The sequence below is a fragment of the Gavia stellata genome, chromosome 5, assembly GCF_030936135.1.
Source record: "Gavia stellata isolate bGavSte3 chromosome 5, bGavSte3.hap2, whole genome shotgun sequence".
NCBI lineage: Eukaryota > Metazoa > Chordata > Aves > Gaviiformes > Gaviidae > Gavia > Gavia stellata.
Window position 1 is genome coordinate 35,032,601 of NC_082598.1, and position 25,748 is coordinate 35,058,348.

A 25,748-nucleotide genomic window follows, 5' to 3' on the forward strand; every position below is an offset into this window, starting at 1 on the left:
GTCAATGCTTTCTTCCTCTTTAATCTTGGGGTCTGCTTGTGGTTTTTTTTCTGTTCTCATGACACACTTCTCTTTCTTTTCATTGGTTCCAGGTTGAAGTTTGAAAGTTGCCCCCAGCCTCCCCCAGACCTGTTACCCCAAGGGGCTGTTGTTTGTTGTACAGGGGTTCCCTGGGGCTGTCCAGCCTTTACCACACAGGGTATTCCCAGAGCTAAGGCTAAAACAGGTCAGGCAGCAGTCACTGACCACTGCATAACTGTTAAACCAAGCCCCAGTTGGCTGAGCCAACTGCAGACAAGTCCTGAGACCCTGCACTGCCAGGCCAGTACAAAGCCTGTCTCCTTCTCCTGGTAATGGCAAAAATCATGTGTATTGGGCTCAAGGATGAGGTAAAAATGTCCAGACATACGCCTAAAGATAAGCATCCATTCCCAGACATAAACATCTAAATGCTTTATAGAAATCAGTGATTTTCCTCTTACCATCTGGGAGATGGGCAGGAGACATCAAAGTGTTTGCTAACTCTGTTATATCATTTGTTTTGGGATATTTGAAAAGGCAAGTCTAATTCCAACACAGAAAGGGAAGATCAAGGTTCCACAGTTTATACTGGAGCAGATGCTAGGAACTTGAAGACAGGCTTAGCTCTTTATTCAGGATGTAGGTTAGTGCAGAATAGACTCAGAATTCTAATTTCTGGAAAAGTAATTTTGAAAATGTGTGTCAAAAATATGTAAAAAATTTATTTAGCACTCAGCAGGTTCTTCAAAACCTTAAATTCAAGGTGTTGAACAGAAAAAAATATTATTATAGGCGAAATATCTACATTCAGGATAACATGGTATTTGCTGTATTTAGATAGAATATAAATACAGTTCCATTATGTTGCCTTTTGGTAATAATCCAGAATAACTCACAACATATTTGTTTTTACACTGAAACAGACAAAAATTCCTTTTTTTATTATATGCTTTGTTTCAATTCTAGAAAGTTTGGGAGATGGTGATACTTGCTATGTTCAGAAAGGAGCTCTTCCATTCACAGAGTGATAATTTTGTCTTACCCATCTGGGTGCTACTATAATTTTATGAAGATTCTAATTTAGTCTCATTTACTTTCTTTTAAGATATTAAATTAAAGCTTTATTTCTAATTCTAATTCTACCAAAGTAAAAGCAGTAGAGGATAACTCTAGATCTCACTAAAATAAAAGAGTCTTTTGGTAAACAGGATAATCCTCTCCCCCCCCCGCCCCCCCCCCCCATTTTTTTTAGCTGCCAGTTATTTAGAACTGGAGCCCTTCCAAAACTGAGAGTCATAGATGCATTATGCTAAATTCAGTTGCAGCACACATTTCATCTTACTTTTCCCTTTATCCTAAGCTCTCATTTGAGGAAGAACAAGAAGTTTAATTAAATATGTATTGAGACTCTCCTCCACAATGTCAGCCCAGGATGATGATAAATGTGAGTGCCTTGCCAGCAATATGGCTACTCCTTTAATCTTTCTCTGTTTTTCAGCTGCCAAGAAAAAAGTCCCTCAATCTGATGTTTATAGACACTGTGCTCAGTGTATATAGACATTTTATGTTTGAAAGGATTAAAATGGTAAGATAGATGATGAAAAAAATGTACGGAAACAGTATTAACATGAAATAATACCAGATGAATGATGTTATTCTGCTCTACAAATGGAAAATTATACATATATGTGATGCAGATGAAACAGATCTTTTCTCATGAATGTATATTCCTCTATTTTCTTGAGGAAAAGTCCCCACCAAAAGTAGTATTGAAATAAACAGGGAAGTCGACTTATACCAAGTTTCTGAAGACAGTGCTTTCTCCATATTTATGAATTTGGGATTATGGGAGTTTTTTGAGGTTTTTTGTGCACACTGTTAATTTTATATTTTGTAGGGTCTTTAACAATTTGAGCAACATATATCTCAAAATTAGAGGCTCTTCACTCACTCTTCCTATTTTGGACCAATGTTAAAATTTCTTAGTGTTTTAACTAAAATGGTGCCCACATCTCAAATCAGAAGTGGGATTTCACTGGAGAACTTATTCTACATATGACTGTGCATCCATATGAGATACATAGAGGACTTGCTTAACTATAAAAACAAGACATAAGATCTGACGATCTAGATGGTCTTTTCTAGTACCACGTGTGTCACTGTAGGAACACTGAGTCTTTACCTTGAACAGTATATAGTTAAATACATCAGTCCAACACAATCAACTTAACCATGTGGGTAGACCAGCTGTATCAATGAGACACACACATGGCAAATTTCCCCATTAGGATTGATTTGGCTACTACCATGCAATTCACAGGTGTATGTTTACAGCATGTGTAATACCTGCCAGTGAAATGCCTAATATAAAATTAAATGTAGTAACTGCACAGTGACAAACAATGCGAAAAAGAGACATTTTGAACAAAACAGTAATAACTGTATTATGTGACCTAGGTATGGCATCTGTTCAGAGAGATAAAGCTGTTTCAGTTATTTCATATGGATTTGTTGCTCTGATACAGTTTAACACAGTTGTCATCATAAAAACTTTGTGGATTAGATGCTGTTACTGATGGTGAAATGAAGATAAGATTGTCCATGTCCCCACTCCTTAAAGGTTTGCATGTTCCTAAGCACAGGAACATATGATGTCAAAAGAAAAAATTTTGCATGACCAAATACCCAGATACAAACATATTCTAATTTGAAGATATAGGCCAAAGGGAATTGTTCAACCACTTTATGTGAATTTTTATTTATTAATTTTATGTGACTTTGAAATCTAAAAATCACTGAACCTCCTCAGACTTGTAAGCTTACTTACAGGTATACTAAGTACTTGTGCAGAACCATGTCTGGGAAGTCCAGGAGGAAAGCATGATCTGCCTCAGGTTCATTTCATCAGTATCTGCTGATACTAAACTAAAAGCCTATCTGGCACTAATGTTTGGAAACTTGGCCTATGTATTTACCTAGCCATGCAGTACAGCAAATAGAAAAAAACATCTGCTTTTTATGCACAAACTCTCTGTATGAAAATGTTTGCGTGTAATTCAATATACCAGCATTAGAAGAGGTCAGCAACCAAGTACGATTAAACCATCTTACAACTTCTTACATACCTTTAAAATTACATATATATAATTATACACAAAATTATTGATTTATATGTGTATGTATGTATTCAAATATAATTCTATATGTATTTATATGTAAATATATATAAGCCCTAGGGAGATTTGTTCACTCGAAAATAATAGAACTTCCTTGTAACAGCCTTGAATATAGTGAAATGTCTTTCCTGTATCAGCGAAACTGACAGCAAACTATAGTTTCAGTAAAGGAGAGTTCAATTTACAGTTCAGTCACTGGGGGAGGGGGGTTGTCATGTGTATAAAAGTAATAAAGAATTTCAGAATATGCATTTTCCATACTGCTCTTTAACTTATCTACCTTTATGTCATTTTAAAGTTTGAATATTTATTCATTTGGTTTGAGATTCTTACCTACAATTAATCCATTAGAAAGATCAAATTCAGCATTCTAGACTTTCTTTATAATCACTGAAACAGCAATACTCTTCCATAAGACCAACTGCTGTTCAAATACAGGTCTCACCCTGAAAGAGTAGGAGAAAGGAAACTTCAGATTGGTGGATGGCCTTTTCCATGACTCTGTCTCCCCCTTCTCACTTACGTTTTTCTCCTGCTCTCGAAGACGGGATGAATCAGTCTTCAGAACAGATGAACTACTCACTTTCTGCTCTTATGTCTGAAAGGAACCTAAATAGCCAGTATAAACCAAATACCTACTTTTTAGATTATATGATCAAGAACTAACTGAAGATATGTCTACTAATATAATTGGGCATTAGATCATTCCGTCTAATCACTGCAGGCAAAACCTAGACTTTTGCATTAATCTCCATTTAGATATTAAACAGGGTGCAGGAGTGTTTTCATACTAAAATGTTTATTCTTCTGTAAACTTATATTATTAATGTTACATATATTATTTAACATCACTTTTACACAAAAAAATTAAATATGAATGTTTATTTCCTTTACTTGGTAAGTACACACATCCTCAAAATACCAAAGAAAGCAATTATTTAAATTATTATACTATGCATTCCTTTGTTTTAAAATCCTACATATTATATAGTTAATCTTCACAACAGTGTTATAAAAAACAGTGTTCCAATCAGTGTTATGGTATATTATAGCTGTACAATGGCTCTGTTGTTAGAATGCACTGCTGATATAAAACCATGGAAGTCTTAAAATTATATACACATACATTCTTCCTCAGCCCACCATAACTTTTTCATTATACTTTCTACACAAGGAATGTATGTCTTAACTTTTCTATTCATTTTCTGGAGTCTGAAATTGGAATTCAGGCATGTTAGTGAAAAGCATGCATTTAAAAAATTACAAATATTTGAAAAAAATGGAAAGAGACTATTAGTACAGTGTGAACCTGTAATCAATAATATCATAGGTTGTCTGTGAGATGTGGGAAAAATTTATGCCACTCTGGTTTTCATCAGGGCTTGACCATTCTGAAGCTGCCTTCACTGAAATACTGTCAAGCCTAGTTCAAAAGTAGTTATGATTCAATAGCACAAACTGCAAGAACCTAGGACACAAAGAAAGAAAGCTTGTGTCAAAATGCATGACAAATAAGCTGTGTTGTTACTTAAACTTTACAAAAACTACCATGAGGGTTTTACTGAAAGGAAAAGATTTTACATGTTACGCTTCTGTCAAAAATTCTAGTTTCAGCCTCACCAGCATACAACTGAATCACAGAATCACAGAATGGTTGAGGTTGGAAGGGACCTCTGGAGGTCACCTGGTCCACCTCCTCAGCTCAAACAGGGCTGCCTAGAGCAGGCTGCCTGGGACCTTGTCCAGATGGCTTTTGATTATCTCCAAGGAGATATTCATGTTCAACTCATGTTCAACTTGGAGCCCTGGCAGCCAGGATTCCCAGGTCCTTTTCTGCCAAACTGCTTTGCAGCTGGGCAGCCCCCAGCATGTACTGGTGTAGGGGTTGTTCTGCCCCAGGTGCAGGACTCTGCACCTCTCCTGGTTGAACTTCATGAAGTTCCTGTCAGCCCCTTTCTCCAGCCTGTTGTGTTCCTTCTGGATGACAGCATGATGCTGTTGCATATCAGCCACTCCTCCCAGTTTTGTACCATCAGCAAACTTGCTGAGGGTACACTCTCTCCCATCATCCAGCTGATTAATGAAGATGTTGAACAGGACTGGACTCAGTACTGACCCCTGGGCTACACTGCTGGTTACTGGCCCCCCGGTAGACTTCTTACTACTTATGACAACCCTCTGGGCTCAGCTATTCAGTTAGTTTTCAATCCACCTCATTGTCTGCTCATCCAGCCCATACTTCATCACGTTCTTTATGAGGATGTTATGAGAGACATTGTCGAAAGCCTTACTGAAGTCTAGATAGACAATATCCACTGCTCTCCCCCCATCTACCTAGTCAGTCATTTCATTGCAAAACGTTGTCAGGTTGGTCAAGCATGATTTTGCCTTGGTGAATCCATGTTGACTTCTCATGATGAATTTCTTGTCCTTCATGTGCCTGGAAATGGTTTCCAGGATCAGTTGCTCCCTCACCTTCCTAGGGATTGAGGCTAGGCTGATCAGTTTGTAGTTTTCTGGGTCCTCCTCCTTGACCTTTTTGAAGATAGGAGTGACATGTGCTTTCCTCCAGTCCTCGTTCAGCCCTTCCAATTGCCATGACTGTTCACAGATAATAAAGAGTGGCCTCGCAATGACATCTGCCAGCTCGCTCACACTCATAAATGCATCCCATCAGGCCCCATGGGCTTATATATGTCCAATTTGCTTAAGTATTCTCTAACCTGGTCCTCTCTCACCAAGTGCAAGTCTTCCTTTCTCCAGACTTCCCCACTGGTCTCCAGGGTCTTGGATTCCTGAAGGCTGGTCTTACTAGTGACGACTGAGGTGAAAAAGGCATTCAGTACCTCAGCCTTTTCCATGTTCTGTGTCACCAGAGTCCCTGCCCCATTCATCAGTGGGCCCACATTTTCCCGAGTCTTCCTTGCTGCTTATGTACTTACGGAAGCCCTTCTTGTTGCCCTTCACATCTGTTGCCAGATCCAACTCCAGGTGGGCTTTGGCTTTCCTAAATGTATCACTGCACACTTGAACAGTGTCTCTATATGCCTCCCAGGTTACCTGTCCCTGCTTCCACCTTCTGTATACTCCCTTTTTATGTTTGAGTTTCACCAGGAACTCTTTGTTCATCTGTGCAGGTCTCTTGGCATTTTTGCTTGACTTCCTGATTGTTGAGATGGAAGGTTCTTGAACTTGAAGGAGGTGATCTTTGAATATCAACCAGCTTTCTTGGACTCTTCTCTCTGGGGCCTTATCCCATCAAGACTCTTTCAAGCGGATTTCTGAATAGGCCAGTCTGCTCTCCTGAAGTCTAGCCTTGTGATCTTGCTTTTTGCCCAGCTCCCTTGTCTCAGGATCCTGTACTCCACCATCTCATGGTCACTGCAAGTAAGGCTACCACATCCCCAATGAGTCCTTCCTTGCTTATACATGTGAGGTCCAGCAGATCAGCTCTCCTTGTTGGCTCCTCTGGCACTTGTGTCAGGAAGTTATCATCAACGCCCTCCAGGAACCTCCTGGATTGCTTGTTCCCTGCCGTTTTTTACCTCCAGCAGATATCAGGGTGGTTAAAGTCCCCCATGAGGACTAGGGCCTGAGAATGTGAGGCTCTCCTTCTGGTCAGGTGGCCTATAGCAGATACCCACTACAATGTCACCCATATTGATCTACTCTTTACAGCCTACCCAAAAGCTCCAGGCATTTCAGATGCTCTCTTACATAAAGGGCAACTCCATCTCTTTTTATTCCCATCCTGTCCTTCCTAAAGAGCCTGTATGCCTCAGCTGCAGCACTCCAGTCACACAAGCTGTTCCACCATGTCTTTATGATCCCAGCAAGATCGTAGCCATGCAATTGCACGCAGATCTGTAACTCCTCCGATTTACTCATGCTGCATGTGTTAATGTACAGGCACTTTAGAGAGGCACCTCAGCATACTGATTTCCTGGAAAGGGTCTAGGGGTTTCCCCACAATGGTGCCTTCTAGGCATTTCCTTGCTTACATGCAAATGTTTGAGGTGAGCCTACTTAAGTCCTGTTTTGCTGATTTTGTGTTACCTTTCATTCACATCACCCCAGTCCCTTTTCTTGTCAACCCTGTCCATCACTCCCTCACAGGGCTGCTAGTAACTCTTTCCCTCCACTATTCCTAGTTTAAAGCCCTTCTTACCTGGTCAGTCGTCCTGCTGGGAAAGATACTTTTGCCCTGCCTAGTGAGGTGAAACCCATGTCTCCCCAAAAAGACACAGACTCTCAAACAGGAACCCAGTTATTGACATGCAGTCTCAGTCCTCTCCTTCTCACACCCTTCTCCCTGAATGGCAGGATCAAGATGAACACCACCTGGGCCCCCATACCCCAAAGCTCTGTAGTCAAGATTGATACTCTCCAGGTTGCCCCCGAGAGTATCATTGGTGCCCACATGGAAGAATATCAGGGGGTAATAGTCAGAGGGTTGGTCAAGCTTCGTCAGTTGCTCTGCAGCATCCTGGATCTAAGCCCCCGGGAAGCAGTAAACTTCTCTGTATGGGTCAGGAGCCTCTGTCCCCTGCAGACGGGAGTCGCCCACTACTATCAGTTGCCACTTCCTCCTGGTACTACTTCGTGGCTCAGGGTCAGTTGACCCAGATGCTCTGCTTGTAAGCACACCAAGCTCCTCCTCAGCTTTGAGGGCAGTGAACCTGTTCTGTAGCTGCAAACATTCAGGTGTAGCAGGAGTCTTCCTCTTGGTGCCAGAGGCACCTGCTTCCAGCCTTCACCTTCCTAAGAGTTTCCACTTGCCATTCTTCTAGGGATAGGCTCTGCCTGTCAAGGTCAGTAGCTGAGCTCTGCAGAAGGAACAATGTGTGATATCAGCTACACAACTTCCTGCCATACATAGGTCGCAGATATTTTGCATACGAATGGCAATGCTGCCTGCCTTTACTGGCTAATGAGAGTCACTGTGCATAACTAACTTACATGAGGTAATATGGCAATAGATGATACTGTGCTCATTATATTCTCACTGTTTTTTCATTTAGATGTATGCTAAATGCCGTTGAGAGTAAAAAACCAGCAGGTTCATTTTTAAACTCACCCATTTTATAGGTCGCTCCATTTGCATACAGGTAGAATTAAATACCTAAAGCTTCAGATCAGAAAATTTAGTAAGTAAACAGCTAAGGAAAGTAAGAATTCTTTTAACATTTCCAAATCAGTAATGTCCCTACCCATAAGAATACAGAAAAAGACTAGGCATTAAGTATCCTATGTATCATATTTATTTTCAGACTTCTTATTAACAAATGTACACTGAATTGCTTGTTGGCAAATATTTCCTGTACTTATGTATTTTAACTGAACCAAGTGCAAAACTAATGGCTCCAGTTTACCCCTGGAGCTGAACTGAAGCAATGCCTCCCCACCATGCTAAATAATTTCCCAACAGAACAGATTAGTCCTCTACTTTCCGTAGTTAAAAAATCACTGTATTTATACCAAGTGGAATATGAATGAAGAAATAAAGCAATAATTCCAACATCAATGTATTTATTATTCCAGCTCCCTTGACATTCTCTTTGCTGATCTTCCAGGATACAGTGTCTCTTTCCATTCTAAATACGCAGACAAATCCTTATGGACACACTTGCGTTCAAGTTTCAAAAAGAATAAGGATCACACATATCAATTCTGTATATATGGAAATATTTCTTGTCACACAAAATGGATCTTTTCACTGTCTGACTGTCAACCCCTTCCTGATCAAACCAGACAACACCAGCTTCTGCTGCTTTTCCAGACTCTTGGCAGGCTCTCCTCACATCTGCACATCTTGCATTTACAAGTACACAGATTCCAAAGCTGTCGGTGGATGGAAATAATTTTGAAATCCAGAGTGAATACAAATGGATTCTCTGTAAAAAGCTTTTATTTCTGTGTCAACTGGTAGAGTTGCTAGTACAGAAGCTTCCATTTTACACTTTCCCACTTCCAACAACATCACAGAAGACTGGAAATGTCCCAAAAGTAAATGGATGTAGGATTTTTTTAATTACTTAGTGTATCAAGTAAGCAAGTGAAAAAAAAAAAAATCAATGTTTTTTTCCTTAGGATATTTTGTTACATACAAATAAATGTAATAGGTGGAAAAATCTCTTCCATTGCTTTTTCTTTCCTCTTTTTCAAAGGAAAATTTCAAACAAAAAAATGTTTCTGGTTTATTTATAATACACTGTCATATGGGAGTACTTTCAGTAGCTACAGATTACAGTATACAGTATTGGCAATGTAATACAGTCCATCTATTCCTTATTATATCTCACTCTTCCAAAAAAAGTTACAGAGTTAAAGTTCAGTATTAGTTTGGTTTGGAACCCATTAGCCTGAACTGGTTGTTTATTCTGGATCCTGCAAAACTGTGATCTCACGTTTGTGATGTGAGATTGACATCTTGACAACTGAGCAGAATTTCATAACATTTCCACCACAATTGGGCTTTTTAAATAAAACCAGATTGCCTCTAGAATAAATTTATTTTGGGCAAAATTTAACAGTTTCAAAATTTTTCCACAGAAGAATAAACAAAATTGCTAGACTTTTAACTGATAACTTAAAAAAAATTTACAAGAACAACAAAAAAAATTAAACCCAGCTAGAAGGGAATAAATATTTTCTGGGTTTACCAGCACCAGGAAACACACAATATTCTGCAAATTTTTTTTTCAGCAGTTGGACAAAAAGCATTCTAGGAATGGAAAAAAACACTGGCGCTGGGTCTGTTGGAGTGCAGTCCTACTAACAGCTGAATGCATGAGTGGAGGTCTCCTAAAGCTGTGCCTGGCCAAAAGCAGCTGTTCGGGGAGTCAGATGCAATGGAGCCCTTTAAATGATCAGCAAGCAGACTGATAGTACATTGACCCTGACCTCAGTTACAAAACTTGAGCAATTTGTTTAGCTGTGAAGCAGCCTGGAATGAAATGCCAAACCGTTAGGTACCTTGAGTATGCAAATCCCTTGGAACATTATCATAGAGATAGATATGTCAGCAACACAACTCAGATGAACAGAGCTTTTCTAGATTATGCATTTTGCTGCAGGAAGAACAAGTGCATTCATTAATGAGGAGGCATTACAGGACTGTGAGAAAAACAGTGTCAACAAAACTCCACTGGCTTTTGCTTAAAGCCTTGAGAGAGGCAAGTGTCAGCCAAACCCTCACCCCAGGCTGAACTACTGAATGTTGGCTGCATGAAAAAAAAGGCTGTTTGACCTACTTTTATCTTCTGGATGAAATACAGAGGTTTCTGTCTGCTGACAGCTGTTGCACTTCCAAAATAGCAGGAATCAAGTGACTTTTATTTCTTCTAAAAATAGCTGTGCCAAATCTGTCCTGGATGATGAAGGCTGAATTACAACATACCCTAAGGAAATTATGAGTTTTCCGTTGACTGTTGATTAGGAAAAGCCACAAGTTATTTAAGCAAGATGTGGCATAAAGTGAGCCTGAGCAATAAGAATTCACCGGGACACATGTATCTATGGATATAAGAACATATTTGTAAAACTTTATCAAAACTGCATGTTGAGCATTTGATGACATTTTCTCTTTTCAGTTAGGATGCAGTGTAATGAGTAGCAGTGAGTGCGGGTAGCATCCTGTGCATGTGGTAGGTAGCCTCAAAAAGGAGTTCAGTTGTAAAATACTTCATTTATGACTTGGTCTCTGTAGCTATTCTTAATTGTCTTAATTGCCCTTCACATTCCCTATAAGATGGGGTTTTTTGCACAATAATTATTTTTTCTTTCTTATATAAAGCAAAAGGTCGTGGTGCAGTAGTGATGGCATAACATAACAGCCAGCCTATATTCTTAAAATCATGATATCATTCAGATGTTTCTTCCTGCATGACTCTGTTCAAGCATCAATATAAGACTATGAAAGTTTCAAGACTATTTAACAGTCTCTGACATGCCATGATGCTCGTTGATGGAGATGGTACTGTTCAAAGCTCAGGGTTTCACCGAGATGCTCAATGCGGGGGATCAGCTGACATACTGTTAGACCACAGATGATCTCCTACAGGAGCATTGAAAGAAAAACTGCAAAGTCAGATTTCATTTCAACTTCCAGTCCAAACCAGAAAAAGTTCATCTGGAAATCATATTGTCATTTATATTGCTTAATATACTGTATTGTTCAATAATTTCTGCAATACTATTCCTTGAAGACTCCAATAATGAGCTGATAAAGTTTTACAGAAGATAGTTTCTTCCTCCAAATACCTTACCGTTTTCAGAACAAGATGAGTCATAGTGTGAAACAAAATTAAAACAAAGAAGAGGGGATAGGCTGGAAAAAAGAAAGGAGAACACCACCGTCAAAATAATAACAGCATTATTTTGTCCAGGACATATTAGCTTATCAAATGCACAGCTTTGGATGAGAAATAATTTCCACTGGGAAAGGGAAAAAAAGGAAAACAGACCCAAGAACACCAACAGAAATAAAACCATGGAATACCTTTCCTTGGCAATGAGTTTTAACCTACATTTTCTGACTCTTCATCATTGTATCTGAAGCCTCCTGGCACAGCCAGGAGAGGTGCAGACTTATCATTAGATTCACCATTTATTGAGGCTAAACACCAAATCTTTTAGGTGGCTAAGTTAAAAAAAAATCTATAAAGTAAAGGTAAATGCTTTCGTCTACTGGTCAGTGTGTATCATGCTTCATTATCTTTATTGGTATGGCAAAATGAGCACATGAGGTGGAAATGGTTTGGGGAAAATTGTACTGTTACACAACTGCAGATCTCTATCCACTGATAGAGAGCCAAGAATAGTTTTTCTGAAGTTAATCAGCATTGGAAGATAAAAGAATGAGTTTATAATTAATTCAGTGCAATCCCTGGATTTGAGTCTATTCCTTTACTTCATTCATAGAGAGAGGCTATGATTACTCTAGAAATTCAGGGTTTTATCTAGCTCTTAGTCACAGCCTTTCTGTATGGTGTCTCCTAACTTTAAAAGTACAGCAAGGAAAATCAGAAAACCACATCTGAGCTGTCTGCAGCAATTACAAAAGATACGACAAGGCTTGTCTGTCTCTCCCTACAGCTCTCTGTGTATGAGAACGATTTCTGATTCACAGCTAAAAAGACTCTTTTTCTCCAATGTACACTTCAGGGTATTGTTGTATATAAAAATAAAACTTTAATTGTAGACTCTCACAATTCAAAAGACAAAAGAGAAGTTCAGATGGAAATGTTGAGCTCAGATCCTTGAATCTTACGTTGCTGGACCAAATCGGTCACCAGTTTTTACCTTGGGGCATAGACTTTCTTTTCTCATAGACTTTGCTCCTCAAAAAACTGCATTATAAAACTATAATATAGTCGCTCCTTGCCAAGGGATTTGGCACATTATATCACAATTAAAAAACTACAATAAAACCATGAAGCAATAAAAATGCCATACAAGCTTCTATAAACTAAGCTAACAAGCAATAAAACAAATAGAGTTTAAGTGTAAGAAAGGGGTTTTGCTGCCAATAGAGGAAGAATTTTGTTGAAAAGTATATATAGCCATCCGCACATTTGTACTGTTAAAATAGTGAATGTTCTTTAAAGGGCAGTACTGCTGTTTAATTCAGTGTTTGAGATCAGCACATATATTGGAAGGATTTTTGAACTGCAGGTAACTAACACAGCTGCCCTTAGGCAGCAAAAATACTCCCAGATAAGTGTAACGATTTGGTTAGAAGCTGAACTGATTATTTTCCTTAACACATCAGGAAAACACTGTAACAGAGAATGGAGCTAGGATTACATAAACAAATACCTTAGAAGTCCTGTTTCAAAAAGAAAGCAAGCGCACAAAAAAAGCACACTTTAATGATCCTTTAAGCCTTAAAAAAATTGTTACATTTGGAGCATTTGTACCAATCGTAATGCTTCTGCTCCTCCTCCTTTCTCTTTAACTTATGAATTGGGGAGATACATGTGGGGTCCCTTTTGTGATTCTCACATTTCATGGTAGGGGTAAGCTGAAACCAATGTCAGGATTGTCACCAGCTTGAGGGTGGCAATGGGCCGGGCCAGGATGGCAGAGCCTCTGAGCTCAAAGCCGGTCCCTGATGTGCTTCCAGCTCTCCAACCGCAAGCAGACTGCTGGCACCAACCACATCTGACCCTATGTGCTATAAATTGACACATTTGGCTCAGAATAGGCTACTGTGCACAAAGGGATGAAGGCGAGGGACATTGAATTTATTTTTTATTATTGGTCAATATTGCCCTCTCAGCCTAGATAAAGATTTATGTAACTACATAGCTCATTGCTTTGGGGCAGAGTAGAAATAGTATGCAATTTCCACCTCAGCTCTTTCTCTTGGACTTATTTCTATGTTAAAGGATAATGGTTACTTAAAAATACATAAGTAACACCTAAGATTCAAAATAAAATTCATTATTAATAGTATTTCAATTATTTTTCTTAAAGGGAATATCTAAAAAATACTGTCATCAATGACATTGAATAAGGCCTGAAAACACGTTACATTACATGAAAAACGGAGAAACAAACACTTACATTGGAGAATACCTATGTGTTTGAGAATATTTGTTCTTTCAGGTTTGTTTGAAAAAATACCAAATTAAGCTTCTGTTTCTGTAGACTGCTGTGCATTTCTGTTTAAGAGTCAAAACAATATATCTATTTATGTGGCCAGTCTTCTGAGTTTGATTCAGATTATTAGTGATTTTAACATCCTAACATTATAGTTATGTCATTTATGTTCCTTTTACGCCTTTTGAGCAGAGAGGACTGTGAAATAGCTTTGTTTACCCCAGCTTAACTGGGTGGATCCCCAGTTCTTCAATGAGGGCAGTGAGTACTGTTCCTGCCATCGGTTCTTTATGTCTGGAACACCCCTGCACAGCTCACTTTGCTTTCAGAGGGACAAACCATCCTTGTAAGGTAGGAACTGTCTACACTGGAGTAAGAAATGCTGTTACTTTTGGGAGCTGAAAACTTCTGCAAGTAAACTGTACTAACTCCCACCTAATAACAAACAGAATCGATTTTGTTTTTTCTTTCCTACCTCTGTTGACAGTGAAAATGAGCTGAAAGTGCATACTTTGCCAGAAATGCCATACATACCCCTACTTGGGCAAGTATCTGGGCAAGGGCTGTAGGTACCCAACTCTCCTCACTGTCATTGAGTGCCAAAACTGGGTGAAAAATAAGCTTTGAGAAAACAGCCTCCACACCAACAGAGATAGTTCTGAGATGTTTTGAATTTTATGCCAACTTAAGCAGGAGAGAGGGTCTTCTATGCATCCATCACCATCCTGTCAAGCAAAACCAGCCTCGTTCCTAACAGCATGGCCCTGTGCTATGTTATTTGTTTCTGTGACTCTGCATGTGTGTTTGCCAATGTATTCACAGGCATACCTACGTATATAATGTTACTCTACCACCAATTCATATTCCTAAGAAGACTCATGAACATCTACAGCTACCAGCTCGAGATGAGCTCATCTAACTATGCTAGTAGATGCCAATATGTAAAGAATTATATGATCATGATGGCGATCCCGTATCTTAAATCACAGTGCTGCCTGTAGCATCCTCAGTTGTCTGTGGCAGCTGACTACCTTTCTCAAATAGACTTACAAAGGTGCTGAGGAAAAGAGCAGAGTGTTAAATCTGAGTGGTCTTGATGAAAAGGAGTAAGTATCTTTTCCATTTTTTTAAATTCTGTGTCTTCAGCAGTTTGGTATGTAATCACAGAATCACTAAGGGTGGAAAAGACCTGTAAGATCATCAAGTCCAACCATCAACCAACCACCACCATGCCCATTAAACCATGACCCACTATGCCTTGTCCACACGTTCCTTGAACACTCCCAGTGACGGTGACTCCACCATTTCCCTGGGCAGCTTATTGCAGTGAAATGCTAAAGTACAAAGCCAGAAGGGGTATTGAAAGATAGCCTTGGTTCAGTATCTTCAGGAACTCAAGTACATTTGTCTGATATAATTCAGGAATAGCTAGACTAACAAGTTACCCTCAGGTACAGTAGTGTGAAAATTAACTCATGCCAGCTGCTGTCATTTCTGTATACGTGCTCCTACCTGATGGTAAATGAGAAATGCTCCCAAGTAACTTAAGGCCAGGTAATAACAGAGAACTAAGAATCCTCACATTTATCATACAGGTTAAATGAAAGAAGCTCACACTGAAGCTTGTCTTTCGGAGATTCATTCATCTGCTTATGCCCTTTTGATGCTTTTAAAGTGTTATGGTTATTTTAAGATCTGTGCATGTCTTCAGTCTAGTGACTAAGTTTGTGAAAGGCAAAATTCAGATGCCTAAAGGCCATCTGAGTTTAAAATCTGACTGACAAATCAGGGCCCTGGATCATTTTGAGCAGAGATTAATTGTTGCTGATTTTATTTCATTTTTCAAAAATTACACTAACTGCACTCACAGCATTTGAAGACCACAAACAAAATTACTTCAGCGGCACCTTTTGGCAATTCACTAGGTGTATTCACAGCTGTTTGGTTGACTTTACTAAGTTTGCAAAGTTTATTAATAGTTGCTATGATACAAGTCTGAAGACTTCTACCTAAGGAACACTTTAAAATTCAGCCAAATATCAAACGTTTCAGCCAGAAATTCAGGAAGTCTTCATAACTTCCTGAGTGAGGTGATAGAAGGCCATGTTTCTGGACTATAAATTGGTTTTATTACTTGGTTTTGTTCTGCTTGTAGCATATGTGTTTTAATTTAGCCTCACCATTTGGAAAATGCTTGCCAAAAGTATAAATGAATGTGCCCTGAAAGGCTTTGAGAAAGAACTTTGCAAAATACCATTCCCATTGAACAGCAAAGGAAATAAAGCAACTTTTCATATTCATAGACTTGCATTTCAAACCAATTGGCAAATTTAAGTGTTTATATCTGAACAGTTGGACAGAAAATGCATCAGATTCTCTACCTTCCCTTTTCTTGATTCCATTCTAAGGACTCTTCACTTATTTTAAATAGAAATGGCATGTCAATTGGGTTTTGAGAAGATAATTTTAATTTAACATGATACACACATGTTTTCATTACTGAGTGCCAAAACTGGCTGAAAAATAAGAGAATATTGTATTATCAAAGCGTTCTCCCCCCAAAAAAAATCCAAACAAACCCTCTGTTTAATTTTGGACAATCTTTCATCAATGCTGCAGCCTTTCTGCACAAAAGGACACAGCTTCTGCTTTACAGTGACTCACCCCATCTCGATCCTTTGAGGTTAAAAATTATTGAATTTGAGACAGTATCATGGGAACTAACACTATATTTGAACTGTCCTCTGTTCAGCACTACTGTAAGTGGATCTTTATCTTCATCTAGTACAGCTACTCCTATATTCTTGAGAATGATAGACAGAGCAAGCAATAGGAGATGGACAAAAAAAAAGAAAAAACTGTTCAGAAGAATAAAAGCTAGAGCAATTACCATGAAGAGAAAGAGGAGAAAGGAAAGTGACAAGGGAAATGCATTAGTGAGTAAGATACTGAGGGAAAAATCATCGGCATGAATAGATAAATTTATTGTACTCTTGGAAGAAGAATAGGTAAAGATAAGGAGTTAGATTTAGCAGTAAGAATATTGGGAAGAAGTGGCCTCTGACGGGAAGATGAAGAGATTGCAGGAAGTTGGGGAGAGGAAGAACAAGTCAGGGAAACTTGGTCAGCACAAGAAAGGGAGATCAGGAGAATGTGCAGAGCGTGAAACTGCTCACATCAAAGGACTTCATCTTTTGATCAGAGAGCAGTCTTAGGAGGCCAATAAAGAATTATGCTGGAATGAAGAGATTAATAATTAGGACTTCAAATTGTATTCTTGCTCTGTTCTGATATTTTGAGTTCCCTTTCATGCCAAAAAAAATTATATACTTCTCCACTTTTGACCAGAGGCCATTGTGATTTGCTGAACCATACTCTTAGGATAAAAAATGAAATCATAATATATGACCAGTAAAATCTTGTTGCTTTTGCATATTTTTTTTTTACCCAGTGAGGTTAATAAAATACAGTGTCTTTTTCTCTCCAGAATTATAATAATTAAGGGAAGTAGAATAAATTTCCACTTCCCAGTATCCCAATTTCTGTCAGAAACTATCAAAATTAAGTAATAAGAGCCCAAAGCATGGTGATTAAACAGCATCTTATTCTTCTAAGCAGTCCCTACAGAGATGGATGATGTTAACACGTGGAAGACTCTGGTACTACAAGTGCTGTATATTTTCTGTGGGCAAGCAGGAATATTTCTTCCTCCAGGGCTTTCACGCTGGTACATTTCATAAGGAACTCAAATCTAGAAATGGAAGTTTAATTTACATCTTACATGTTGGTCATATTATCTAAAATACTTCAATACCTTCAACAGCATTTTTTTATGCCTTAATGTTGTTAAGGCCAGTGCATGAGAGTATTTGCTGTCTGATACCACCATGGTCTTTAACAATAATTCTCTTAAATTCTTCTCGGGATTTCTTTTTTTAACTAAGCAAGGCTAATAGGAGATCTGTTAAAAAGTTCCAGCATTATTCAGCTGGCATTTTTTCCTGATACTGAAGCTCTCTTAAACTGCAAGTTGGTGCGAGACAAGTCTTCCCGGGTTTTTTGTGAAGGTGGATTTAATTATGATAAAATTATCTTTGGCATTTATACAGGCTGTACATAGTAATACCTTCTGTCTTTAATTGATCGTGAGAAGTCAGTCCTTATCTGAGTTTATTTTCACTTCTTTATTTTGATTTTTTCCATGGGCTTTGATGCTTCCAAATTTCTATAAATTTCAGGGTCCACCTCTAAATTTTTCAAAAAGCATCTGCAAATAATATAAAATTCAGGATTTTTTTCCTGGACCTTTTCCTGGACCTCAGTATCTTCTGTTAAAATGCAAGGTTTTTTTTCCCTTGTGTATCATTTATATTGTCTTGTCTATTTAGTAGACTCATTTGGAAATAGACATTTAACTGTTGTTCCACATAAGGGTGCTCTACTATCTCACTTCTAGTTTACTTTAGATCAGCTCAGGCTGTTTTAGTGAACATGCTTCCAAAGGGGTTTAAAAATCTCACTATTTGCATATACAAAATCAGTACCAAAGATCACTAAAAGTATCTCATAAGCCTTTAAAATAATCTCTCAAGTGCAGTTAGCTGACTAAAATGCAGGTATATTGTCAGTCTTAGCTGCCTATGCAGAAGTACAGAAACAACTATCTGTTTATCTTTTGATTATGAAGGAGCTTACAATATCAGTCCTGCTCTAAACACTTGTCATATATTCCAGTTTCTCTAATTGCTTATGTTGCTGTGTTGCAGAAGATGCAAGAGTCACTCCCCATGCTTACTATTGCATCCTTGATATCTTAATTTTACCAAGGCACCTTGGTCTCCTGAATGATGCTTTAGCTTGTCACAGAATTCCCTAGACTCCTGTCTGACATGCTTCTGCACTTTGTGTTAATTACAGTGAAAGACCTACTGGGCCTTTTGGGGCATTCCTGTATAAAGCACGGGCAATGTATTTGAAAAACTTGAATACTTCTGATCTGCCTGTATAACATCAATGGTTTGGTTAATTGATCCAATACCTTTTTTATCATTCTATAACCTTGCACACTGGACACTTAAATATATTTACCAGATGTATTATTTATTAGGAAAATCAAGGAAAAAAAATGTGGTCTTTGTTTATCTAAAGCTTTGAGAGCAAAAAATCTCGAGTAAATTCTCACAAGAAAGAAAAACAATTAGGATGACATCTTGACAGAACAGAAAACTTCGTGGAGATAGGATAAAATTATCAAGCCTCTTCCCAATCCCACTGGTTTAGAAAGAAAAGCAGAGAATAGTAGAACTGGAGTGAACACTTGACATTTTGGTGAATGCTCACACCTTTTCTTTGGTACATATATACACAGCAGGCATACATTTTCTGTCATATATCTCATTCACTTGAAGTGAATGTCCCAGTCACATCTACTTACTGTTCTTTGGCTCATGTTGTGGTGCAGTCTTGAAACATGCAGACTGGATTTCTTATGGATGAAGTAAAACTAGAAGATGGAGTCCAGGAACACACATTACATGCTCCATCTGGTCATTTAGGTTGTGGAACCAAACTAAGGCTAATCTGAAGTAAATTCCCCTCAAAACATGGATAATATGGACACCAGGACAACAAGCACCAACTGTTTCACCCTGGAAATCCACCCTGGTAGCTCCATACTGCTTCTTGAACTAGACACAACCTTAGAGTCTTGAGTGTTCATTGGGAAGGTGCTTTCTCCCTGCTCAGAACTAAATGATAAGACCAACATATCCTTGTTCCTCGTTTAGTTTCTTGCTGCACACATTGATTTAACAAAAATATGAACAACTTGAAGTTCAACTATTAAATCAGCCTGCTGTATAAGTAGGACCACAATCATCTCGCACACAGAACTTCAGAACCTTTGGTAGACATATCTGATTCTTCTTACTTTACATGATGATTCTGCTTTGCTTGCTGGAACTTATTTTAAAATTCTTGTTCAAGATTTTAATCTTAGAACTTTTGCAGTTCTGTCTCCTCATATTACTGGGTTTCGACTGTTACTAATTGCACACTCACATAAGCAGTGACCCAGATGCTCAACTGTCCTGCCATACCTTAGAAAGAACTTTGAAACAAAGGGATCCTTTGCATTTATGAAAACACCAGCCAGCTCAAATCCTCTCCCAATTTTTGCAACGGTATCTTCAGTCCCTGAGGAATAATCAGTTCCCTTCAGAATGGATTTATGTCTGTACAATATTCAGTACCAGAGAGTTAGAAATTAAACAAACAAAAATTATGCAAAAATAAGGTGAAAAAAATAAAACAAATAAGCAAGAACCTTGAAGCAGAACCACATTTTTCTCATGAGACTAAAATATATCTTTTAGTATGTCTGCAATAAAGCTTTCAAAAATTCAGTCTATGGCAGCATCAGTTGCACAAATTAGTCCTTGAGAAAGAATAAAACATATCCTGAAGCTAAATACCATGTACAGGATATCATCAGACACTGCAAATACTAATTGCATTTGGAAGCCTGACTAAAATCATCTAAGAAAATATTATATAAAATCAGCACAGTACAGTAGTAATGTAGTATTTCCTTTTCTATGGAAGTTGGAAAAACAACATCAATCACAGATAATTTGCAATAGAACTTCTTTTTCTGGAAGAGACAGAAAGATAGTCTGTTAAGCCACCAGGAATGTAGCCCCACTGATTTCTTGGAATAATTAACATTTAAAAAGACATTTTTGGTTGAAATGAGCATGTTCAAGAGCTGATTGTTAATGCTTCCTGAAATGTAAACAAACTAAAAAAAAACCCCAAACATATACCAATGTTCAGACTATGACTGAATGTCACAGGTCTATAGATATGCGAAGTGTCTCAGAAAAGGAGATTGTGGGGGTAAAATGTGTTTGCAGGTCCATACATCACCATCAGCCAAAGGATATATTCAGCACATAATTTTATGACCTTTATTTCATAGGACCAAATCAATATAAACTACAGAACCATATTTCAGGCCTTCATTTTCCACTTTAAAGTCACCTTCTCTCCCTAAAAGTTTTTTAAAAGTTTGCAGAAGCCCAGATTAAGGGAGCCAGACTTGTGTAGTTCAGGAAAGTCTGTATTCATCTTACTAGGTATGTGTTCCTATATTGCAAATGTGCCTAACAGAAACAGGCTTTGAGCATCCAAGTAGTTTGTAATAATACTCCTGAGCAATGTGAACTATCTCTTTCATATAAATGCGATATTTAACTCCAAGAAAATGCTGCCAGATATCTTGCTAACATCACCCCTCCAGCAGATTCTACAAGATGGAAGAGGCTGGTTAGATAGTCCCAATTTAAAAGGCCCATATGGATTGTCCTTTGTGCGCCCAGGACATTTTCCAGATTCCAAAAACCTGAAGTAAAAACAGCAAAACCCACTATTTTTACATTTTTCTTTCCTACATTGGAAGTTAACCCTCACTTATCAACCAATAGGGAACCCCGTTAAAAAGTCTGGCAGTAAGAAATACATGTAGGTAGGATAGTGTTCTATGTTAACCCACCATTAAAGTTAAATCCTGATCATACACTTCTGGTAGGGATGAAACAGATGAAGTTGAAACGTGTAAGGTACCCCTTCTGGACAATGTTGTATGATAATGTGCTTAAGACCTCCTCACCTTCACACATTCATAAAATATATTTATATTGTACCAAGCAGCTCATGTCTTATTAAATGATACCTGAAAGAAGCAACATGCACAGAAATTAACTTTCAACACTAGGATGACAGAAGTGCCTTTCTCACACATACTGCTTAATAAGAAATCTTGCACTCACCAAAGTATTGTCACCCTCCTAGGTCTGATGTATTAATCGATACTTAAGGCTAGATTCATTCAAATGGCTATGATATAACATAGTCCCTCTGGCTCTTGCTGACACTCCCCCATAAATGAGAGGGCTCTGTTGTTTTCGCAGGAAGCTGCTGCAAAGATTATTTTCATAACTTATTACTTTGACTATTTTATTAGTGTGCGAACATCTCTCCACTGGTTCCCACTCCTTTATCATGTTAAGCTTAAAAGTGCTCAATTTCACTCCCAATTATTCCCATAGCTATCTTACCGATTTCCTCTCATGCAACTTGGAAAGGCTGACTTGTTTCTGACTGACTCAAGACTTCAACCACTCTCAAACACTTCACAGATTTTCAAAGAAATTTTGTGCTTTCTTATGCTGACCCCTGTACAGAGGTGCAGTATATAAATAAGTGCAAACCTTTATCTCTTTCCCTCTCTCAAATCCCTTCTTAAAAGCATGACATATTTAACAAATTCGATAGCTGTGCATTTTCTACTAATACATAAAAAATATTCTTAATGTTTTCCTTATCAAATCTTTTGTTCAAACCATACACTCAGTCAGGCAGGAATTGTCATATTTCCCTGTGTTTGCATATCTTGGGTTGTCTTGAACTCGCATAAGGATTAGTAAATGCTGAAGGAAGAATTAAAAAGCTGTACCATTGTTCTTACAGGGCCAGGCTGTAAGAGGGGATGCTTTGAATTTTAACACAAGGGAAATTCCTTAGCTTTATTGTCTCTCTAAGAAAGTTATAAATATCCTGGCATTTTAGAGGTCAACTCTATCAGCAGCACTGACATTAAAAAGTCCCAAACAACAGACATTAAAATATAAAAAGTCTCTTGTAGCAGCTAAAATTCAAACTCAAGAGAAATAACCACTCCTGGGAAATTAATGTCAATGCCATTTGAGTTGGGTCTTACATTGCTAAAATGGTAGATTGTACTTAGAAAGAAATGAAGCATTTAGAATAATTGAGCAATCATTCAGTAATGATGGAGGTTTACACCCAAAACCAGATCCTGACAGACTACAAGTACTTGATTAGAAAGGAAGAACAGGACTGGAGATCTTCAGTTAGGAAGCATTGTGAATTGCTAAGATTATTGAAATTATGTTTTGAATTTTATTTTTAAGTGCATATACATACATGTATGCTACTTTAGATTATTGAATATTTCAAGACTTGTTGGTGTTAACACACGTTGTATAACTACAAGAGTTTGAAATAATCTAAGTTACATCTTTTCAGACAACTAAGGAAGTGTACCAAATATATTTGCCTCCTCTAGCCTGTATTTCTCCTCCCCTTCTTTCCACCTGACTCTACATCCTTTCAGACTTTGCATCCTTGCGTGTCTGTATTGCATCTAGCTGCAGAGTATTGTTTTATCTTATTTTATTACAATTGCCTACTAAGATTGCTCAGTTGCCGAGTAGTTGTACCTTTATGCTAAATTAGTAAGGTTAAGTTTCTATTATTTATTTTTGTCTCCTTTTTCATTTTGTCTCTGATTGAAAACTAAAAACAAACAAATACAGAAATAATAGCAGAATTTTTTTTACAGAATGATATGTTTTGTAGAAGTAACATCCCTTGTTTGTGCAAGACATTACCAGGGTAAGCAATGACAGTTGCTCAGAGATTCCTTTCAATATTAAATTACTAATCTGTTTCTTTGACAAAGTACAGGCGTAGCCACAGATTCTTTTGATTTGACAAATCATGGAGTTTTTGATACAGCAACTAATTAAGGATTCAGAAGCAAGATACAAAGTGAATGACCAAACTCTCTAAGATCTTTACAGTATTAACTGTAAATCCCTCCCAGTTACATACAATACATTTCAGCTTGAACGTTTATTTAATGTACTCACATTTAAGACTGTGCTTAGGTGCTCACCTAATATACCTTATGTTTACTTAAAGATGTGCCTCAGCACACCTTAAATGCTTTTCTGAAGCTGAGTCGAAATGAACCCTATGCTGTGGAAAACCCCTTCAAGAGTAGAGAATTCAGACCTGCAAGCTCACCTGAAACACCAGCTGAAAAAAATTACCTTATTCCAGCAAACTTATTTTCTGAGTTATTTTCCTGGAGACAGAATTAACTCAGTTTCATGTGGGATTTCTTGAAGATTTATTTCGAGGATAGCTGGCTGGTAGTTTACCATTCTCCACTTATTGACATTCCAATACCAAAAGGAGAGAAAATAAAGTTGCTAGGTGACAGCAGCATATTTCCTAGACTCGGCAAAAACTGGGAACACTCTGCACAAAATTTTCGATTTCCTCTTTCACTTGTAACTGGTGTTTGCAGAAACACGAAAGTTGAAAATATAGAAAGTTCCATGGGATGTACATTTTTTAATGAATTTTTGTTTCAGGGGAATAAAATGGAACATTGTATAGATTTCCAGCAAGGGAGGCAGGGATGCCAGAAAACTGGTTAGATGTGTTACCACCAGTAACACAGAGTCAGTGAAAAGGTAACCTGCTGCAAGGAGCAAGTGATCAGCCTGAAGGTTTGTTTGCTTAGGAAACAAGACAGCTTAAAAGCCTGTTAGATGGAGAGTAAGATGGCTACATTGGAGTTATCTCGCTGAGAATCTTGTGATGCCAGAGAATTGAATGGTTTCTCCTGAGATAAGTTGTCCTGGAACTTACAAGGACTCCTTTGGAAAACTAACTGTACTTACCACATTGCCTGCAGGAAGCAAGCATTTATACTGACTGGTTCAAGTCATAAAGAACTTTTTCAAACATGTTCATTGAAAAAGAATGCATATGGTTAGTTTTGGGTCAGTCTACTTTCTGTTGGGAAAAGACAGAAAAATTATTAACAATGGAAGTGGTTCATAACTTAGATGTTAACTTGTAAGATAGGTTAGGATACCATCTAAAGAAAAGATCAGTATCCCTAATATTAAGTGATTGCTGTGATTACTTAAAGAAAAACACATTACTAAGCTTATCAAAGTCAGAGGAAGGTTCATTTTAGCTTTGTCTTGAGTCTGAGAGAGTGTCTAATGTTTTCCTGAAGGAAAAAGGTCAAAGTATGAAATGAAAGGAAAATGTCTGAAGCGTGCTTTGTGTAGCACTAGTCCTGTGCCTCTATGGAAATTTCTGTCACTTTATTTGCCTGCAAATGTAACAATTATCAAACTGAAAAGAAGCAGAATGGAAGTAGTTACATATTCCTTTTAAGCAAGCATACAGAGGGCTAGACAGGAGCAATTTACAGAAAAGAACATTGTTTGCCTTTTTTATTGCTTGCAAAATGCCAGGAGAGTTTCAAAGTAATAGCATTTACTAAAAAAAAAGAGAGTAGGAAATAAAAGAAATGTATTGCCTCAGCAAAGGCCCAATTTAAAAAGACTTCACCTTTTCATCCTGATACATGAGCCTTCTGTATGCTTTAGCACTACAAAAATTGTATTTATTTATATATTTATTTATTTACAAGAGCTGGGGTGTTTTTGAGCTTTTATAAGTTGTATAGGAGAGTTTTTACTTTTCTTTTCTTTTTTAAAATTGCTTGAGTTTTCACAACCAGCGAAGACACACTTTGTCATTTGTACATTTGAGGTTATTTTTCATGGAAATTTATGCAATACTTAAATATTTTTTCCATGGTTCAGTGTTCTTTTTGTTACTTCTTTGTGCAAAAGCTCATTTTTCTTTCAAATGCTTTCAAATGTTATTTATGAAATGGTGTAAACAGGGTTTCTGCATTTGGACAGCCTGAAGAGGAAAAAACAGAGCAAAAAATTTCCATTCAAGCCATCTTCGTTTGCTAGAAAAAAACGTTAATTCCACCTTTTAAAAGCTCCAATACATTCATTATTGTGTTTTGCAAGCTGTGGATTTTGGAGGAATTGAAGTGTTAATAGATTGCAAAATCCATTTCTTATGATGTTGCCAGCAAATATTGAACTTTCTTACATGAAAAAGATAAAACTTTCTGAGATTTACCTTACTTTTAACACAAGAGTACCTTATGTTTACTGAAAACGGAGGCCAAATAAAGTAATGTGATATGTGCTGGCAAGGAAACAGAAAGAGTAATATACTCATGTTCCACTTGGG